At 40.0% G+C, this 6,000-nt stretch overlaps 1 long non-coding RNA gene across 3 annotated transcripts in view; it reads right to left on the bottom strand.

The window, feature by feature from the left end:
- Window positions 1-663: 663 nt before the first annotated feature.
- The window catches only part of LOC120402350, a 75,215-nt gene continuing 69,878 nt past the window's right edge, over window positions 664-6,000 (bottom strand). For 2 of the 3 annotated variants that reach the window (XR_005597156.1, XR_005597158.1), the window contains 2 exons: window positions 2,749-2,858; window positions 754-791 (listed from right to left, as the gene is read on the bottom strand). This is a non-coding gene — a long non-coding RNA (uncharacterized LOC120402350). Of the gene's footprint in view, window positions 792-2,748; window positions 2,859-6,000 lie in introns of all 3 variants that reach the window. The other variant, XR_005597157.1, reaches the window with a different exon arrangement.

Genomic DNA, 6,000 nt, shown 5'->3' with positions numbered 1-6,000 from the left:
ACTAGGGGTTGTTCTATTATCTCTAGGACTGTTACAATTATACTTTACAGGAATCATGGACCAAATACTTTATTACTATGTTGAATTCAGTGGAGTCTCAAACAATTGTCCCCCGTGAAAATGAGAGCAGAATTTAGATGAGTAAATACAGTACTGGAAAAAATGCCGTTGCATCTTTCCTTGTTCAAATGTGAGTGATTTAGAATGTTGGTTTGTAAATTTGTCATTGTTCTGATAGTATAAAATGAGATTACATTTGTGAAACAGGAGCTTCTGGCAAACAATTCACAATCTTGCAAAAGAAGGGGGGGAAAATAGCACTCGGAATGTAACATTCCCCAAGGTACACAAGAAAAAACATAAACAATGCTCAGCATTCAGAAAACCATCCGAAAGGGTTCCTTTGAAAGGGGATGACTTGTCAAAATCAGTGTTGCTATGCTAAAATAAATGCTCTTCCTTTTGTTCCTGTATGACTGTAAGGCCTGGGAAAGAAAACGAGAAGAACATTATGGAAAGATGATGTTTTATTATTAACCCCAGTGGATCACAAATATGAACATTTTGAATCTGTAAATCAGCTGTAAATAAGTTCCCACAGCATGTAACAAACCATGAAACAAATGACATTTTACTGTAAAATGTCAGCCCAAAGGGAAAGTTCCTGGATGTGGATGCAGAGCCAAACAATCTGTGTAACTACATTGTGCTGCCACTGATATCATTTGAGCTGTGTTTTTTGTTTTTTTTTGTTTTTTTGTTGTTGTTTTTTTGGTCAAGTAGGTTCTCATCTAAAAGAAAGCAGTACAGAAAATCAAAGTCACAAAGTGGAAAAAATGCTGTATTGTGACCATCATAAACATTGTTCAGCTTTTTAAAGCTATTGATTTGTGGGAAGCGTTCGCTTTTTAGTACTCTTCATACACTGAATCCATACAAACAGAGCTGGCTTACATAAGTATGCATCATACATTTTTACATAAGATGTCTCACACACTATGACACTGGCAGACCAGGTGCCAGCTCATACCAAGGCCCACAGGCCTTAATGAACACTGACAAATGCATAGCTGGAAAGCAGTCTGACTCGCCTTGTGTTAGTATCATTAAAGTAGATTATAAAAATGTGTTTAGTGTTTAAACTTGAAGAAATGCTTGTAGGATGCTGCATATACTGATCTCACTTATGAAATCCGCACCCCATGGTATAGTTATACTGAGTGTTTGCATTGCAAACCTCTGTACCCACGTAACTCACCAAACAGGAAAGAAACATTAAGGAGTGTAAAGTGCTGATCCTGCACACAAGAAGGCCTATTGAAACCAAATGAGCCACCATGAAACATCAAGGGACAAAGACTTTGTTGATCACCCCCTCTCCCATTATGAAGAGAAGACTGGCGCAAACGCTGGTCCCATCAGTTTGAAATGTGGGGGAAGGGAATAAAAATCCCTGCCCAGAAGGAAGTACATCCTTATGCTCCTTGTACTTCAGGGAGAGGGCAAGACTTCTAAGCATAAGCAAGAGATCCCCAGCTGTTTAGCTTGGGGTAGCTCTAAAGGACATATAGAGCTTGCACAATACAGAAGCTTCCATTACATTTTGAACCCTAAGACTGTAACTCTTGTGTGTGTATTTACCTGCTTTAACCCTAAGAATAACTAATTTCTTTTTCCTAGTTAATAAACCTTTATATAATTTATTATAGGATTGGCTACAAGCGTTTTTTTGGTGTGAGCGCTGAGGTACAATTAACCTGGGGTAAATGACTGGTCCTTTGGGACTGGGGGTAACCTGGATATTATTGTCCCTCACACCAAAAATCACCATCTATCAAAGGCAAACTTGCCTGACTGGCAAGATAGACCACAGTGACCAAGGGGACTGTCTGTGACTCCATGTTAGGGCTGTAAAATGTTTGAGGAGTTGACACTTGATACTTGGTTGGTGAAATCTGCCATCGGCATAATAAAACCAGCTCAATGAGCAGTGATAACTATGTAGGCAGGAAATCGTCTGTTGACATAGCACTATGCATATGAGCACTTACGTCAGCAAAACTATGTTGCTCAGGGGGGTGTTTTCTTCACACCCTTGAGTGACAAAAGTTTGGCCAACATAAGTGCTAAGTATGTGGCTTAATATGGCCCAAATATAGAACACACAACCAATTTGGGATTTGTGTCATGTTCTTAACGGTCTGCCCTGAGGTGGGCACTCATGGTTGTGAGCCACTCCAGACAGCTTGACACACTACCCAGGTAGTTTCTCATTCTGCCCAGATAGTTTATACTTATTCATTTTAAGGCCAGAAGGGGCAATAATGATTAGGCCATAGATCCCACTCACTAATTCCTGCAGTTAGCCCAGTTTTGTGTTGTTGAACTAGAGCATATCTTTTAGAAATTATCCATGCTTGATTGCTTGATTTAAAAAGAAACCCAACGGCTAGACAATCTACCACATCATTGTTGAAAACAGATCCCTTCTAAAAATGTATCTATATACTTAGTTCAACTTCCAGCCTTTGGATCAGTAGCCCAGAACGCTGACAAAATGACACTTTTGTGAGACATGATTTCCAACCTTCTATTTTGTTTCTATGCAATACTCTGATTCTCCTTTATGGTATCCATCTTAGAAAGTAACTTTTCCCCTGAATTGCTGGGCATAAAAATAATTAAAACAGGATTTTTAATCATCTAAACTAGATACTGCAAATGGAAATGGAGCTCTTCGATAGTCACATTATATTCCAGGAACAAATGATGTGAACCTCAGTTTTGACGTTTAGTTGCTGTTAGTTGAGGATCTAAGTTCTGGCGTGTTGTTCTAACTGTTCATATTATCTTTGTTCCTAGAAGTGAGAGGGGAAAATAAAACATAAAAAAGACAAATTCACAAGTAAGAGTGTATATTTATAAACATAATTACTTTCCCTTTGTCTACCGCCACCCAGTGTTACCTTTTAATGCAAAACATTTATTTATGCTTATACAAATCCACCAGACATTTCCCTTTGCAGAAGGCCATGGAACAAGTGCTATGCATGAGTGCCACAACCCTGAGGCTGCAGTAGTGGCTGTGGACAATTTCTGCTGCCATTAGACAGAGCATGTAACATCCAGCCCCCAGCACTAGGCTAGGTGCAGGAGATAGGATTTATCCCTAATAGATTTGCTGCAAATTTTAGGTACAACCTTGTTTCAAATTAGGCAAGCTAATGCCAGAGCTTGGATGACCTCAGACAAGGTCATACTCTGCCTTGATGCCTAGAAGGAAAGGACAAGCAACTGTATGTCTCACCTTCTGGTAATCTACCCAAGAGTTCAGCTACAGGGGTATGGAGTGAATTAAAAACCCTGGAACCCGACTGCTGTTGGCCTGAAGAGGAACCTTGAGGAATAGTAGGAAGAGAAATAGAAGAAGACTGATGATGGTCTGCAACTGGAGCATGGGCCTTATGTTTATCCTCTGGCACAGAGTGATACTAGCCATAGGAGAGTGAGCGAATGAAGTGAGGCTGGACACAGAGAATGTAGAAAGAATGGAGGGGCACAGATGGGGATAGAGAAACTAATACACAGAAGGAAAAGGAAAAAAAGAGAATCAAAGTGTGAGCTGGAATAAAGAAAAATTGTAAAAACATGTACATATAGCCAGGGCTGTTGAGTAAGGTTTTCTTCTTTTTTACCCAATAACATTTCTGAAAGTATTGTTCCCTTGGACACAGGATAGGGATGGGCCAAAGAGGTAAAGACTCCACTGGCAAATTATGGCCTGTGGGTTGGGGAAAATGGAAAAAAATTCATGAACTTTTTAATTCAGTTTCACGGGAAAGCTACCATTCAGCCATGCAACAAATACAGGAAAGAAGATAACATTTGTGTGAGTAATTGAAACCATTATCTTGGCAGGGGGTTAGACTTCTAACCTTAAGATTCTATAATAATAAAAAATAATAAAAAAGCCTGTATACCTATTTTAAAACAAATGAAATCTTTAGCACTTAGCTCCCTGGAGAGGGGTTTTGCCACTGACTTCAATAAAGCCAGGGTTGTGTGTACATTATTTTGTTATTGTTTTAATTTAATTTTTGCTTTTCAATCTCCTGGATCTTAAATTTGGTAGCTGATTTAATTGCAGCAGCATCTGATTGTGATAATCAAACATCTCAGAGCAAAATATTTGAAAATAATGTTATAACTCAGGAAGAAGAGAAGACAGCAGCTTCTTTTTTAAAGAAATATATATGACTTTTTCTGAAAGTCATTAATCTTCCCATGTCAATTCAAATGCTTGGTGACGAAGACAGCTGTGCTAGTTTCCAATGTCCTGCTTTCAAAATCATAGCGATGAGTAACTGAGTGAAATTATTTGCAATTCCACTGCATGCAATTCTCAATCAGATCTCTGCATTGTATAAATCTGGATAAGGTATCAGTCACCACTACCCTACATCTTTCAGCACATCCCTAATTGGCTTTGTTAACAAATCCCAAAGCTGACAGTAGCCTTAAAGTACTATTACTTTCCTTGCCTCTGAGAAAGTAGCTATTGTTAAAAGCTGGTTGAAGACAAACTAAAAGACCTCGAAAACATTTCCCATGAATGACAAATATGAGCCAAATTATTTTGAAAGCAAAGTTCTCTGTGGTAGTGGAGGAACTCTCCCAATACCAAAGACCGCCATTTAATTTGATTCTAGGGTGACACCTCCATCTATAGCTATGTAAATAATGCAAAGAGGTTTACCCAGGAAGCCAGCTGCTATTTTAAGGGTATTCACATGGATATATATTAAATTCTAATTCACATCCAGATCCTAAATGGGACTTACGGAAGTGTGAAAGGAATCATCACTCTATATGACATGTTCATTTTCAACTTCATTGGGTCTTATAGATGCTTCAAACATATTTTCCCTTTGAGGCTTTTCAAAACCAAAAGTCCAATGGCTATAGGATGTGAATAACACTCATTGGCTTTTTAAAATAAATTAGGACACTTTCTCTGTGAGCATCCTCTCCGTCTTATTCAAATTCTTATGCTGTGCCCAGCACAGTGGTGTACCTGAGAACCTTTTAGTGCATTAATTTGTGTGACAAGTATCTGTCACATATGATTCTTTCTGACTCCTTTCCTCTAAGCAAGGGAAAAACTGCCAGTGGATTTTTTGTTTGTTTATATTATTTCTGTTTTGTTTCATTGTGTGTGGTGATACTGTCACAATAAAATCTCTCCCCCCCACACTCCCGCATGGGGTCACCAGGTAAGCACCAGTGTTGTATTTTGCTAACACCTTTATATGCAGTAGGAAGTATCTTGGGAAGGGTTAAAGGTGTGAGTGTGGAATGGAAGATTCTTTTGCAGGTTACAAGAGGCCAAAGCAGGAGGAAGGGAGAAAGGAACGGGTTCACTCAATGATCCAGCTAGGCCCGTAGATAAGGAACAAAACTGTAGCCCAAGGCCAGCGCACACAAACAAGGTCTCTGCTGCCAAACAGCCAGAAGCCTGTGTCTCATCTCTGGCCAGCCATGAGAAAGGAGAACTGTGCCAGACAGAACTGAAGGGGTGCAAAACTCGTAAGATTGCAAAGGTCAGTGAGTTGAAAAACAACCGTCTTCTGACCCTGAGACTGGTGTGTTTTGGGGAAACTAAGGGAGCAGCGGAAGGCTGATTCGGCCTGGTACGAGAACACAGGGGACAAGGGTCTCTGGATGAAAATTCCCCCGGAAGAACCCAGGGCTTAAAACCCTTCAGAGAGCTGAAGCAAGTCAGAGATTTACAGCAGACCCTAGATGACCTGTGCACAGGGCAGAACTCTCATTACACACAGGCTTGGCCAGCCTTGGGTTGTGCGTGTGTAAGTATGAAAATTGATTAGGGCTCAGGCATTAATGCTCTCTTCCTCCGTCTGAGTGACGTGGGGCATGCCCAACACTCACTGCTGTTATTTGGTTAATAAAGCTTTAAACTAGAGCCTGGTCTACACTACG

Source organism: Mauremys reevesii, linkage group 3, assembly GCF_016161935.1.
Source record: "Mauremys reevesii isolate NIE-2019 linkage group 3, ASM1616193v1, whole genome shotgun sequence".
NCBI lineage: Eukaryota > Metazoa > Chordata > Testudines > Geoemydidae > Mauremys > Mauremys reevesii.
This window is presented reverse-complemented; position numbering and strand designations above follow the sequence as displayed.